This window comes from Elephantulus edwardii, unplaced genomic scaffold (genome assembly GCF_000299155.1).
Source record: "Elephantulus edwardii isolate Elephantulus edwardi_28Jun2011 unplaced genomic scaffold, EleEdw1.0 scaffold00035, whole genome shotgun sequence".
Lineage (NCBI taxonomy): Eukaryota > Metazoa > Chordata > Mammalia > Macroscelidea > Macroscelididae > Elephantulus > Elephantulus edwardii.
The window spans coordinates 14,101,727-14,102,372 of record NW_006399785.1 but is presented as its reverse complement, the minus strand read 5'-3'; positions in this window follow the sequence as shown (position 1 = coordinate 14,102,372).

Genomic DNA, 646 nt, shown 5'->3' with positions numbered 1-646 from the left:
TACCAAGAATGTTGACTTATTTAATGAAAATTACAACTATTAGGTCCGCAAAGCCCCTTTCTTCCTCTCCCATAATGACTACCCAGAGAATCCAATAACAGGAAAGAAGAGCTATGTTTTTTTTTTCCTCTCTGTGAAACTACCCTACCCCCTCATTTTCCCAAGAATAGTTACCTGAGACCCCAGCCCACTTCCTTATTTTGAAGGAAGCATCTGCATGTATCCCCTTCCCGAAATCCCTTGTAAGAAAGTATAAAATCTCCCTTTAACTCTTAGTTGGATCTGGTCTTTTCTTCTTGAGAGCCAGCCCGACAGTTTCTCCTCAATAAACTATCTTTCTTGGCCTGCACTGGGTCCTGTCCTTCCTTGGCGACCTTAAAATAACACACTAACTGCTATAGCAAACTATATGGTTGATTTTGTTGGTAGGTGCAGTAATGTTGACATGGAGTCATATGGCTCAATGAACAGTAGATCTGAACCTTGTCATATCCTGTACCATCCTCATCACCTCTAATATATCTACATCCGCTATTCCAGGCGCTATGTGAATACAACCAACAATAAGAGATCTAGTTATGGAAAATTATTCCATGTTCATGGATAAAAAGCCTCAATGTTGTGAAAATGGCAGTCCTACCAAAAG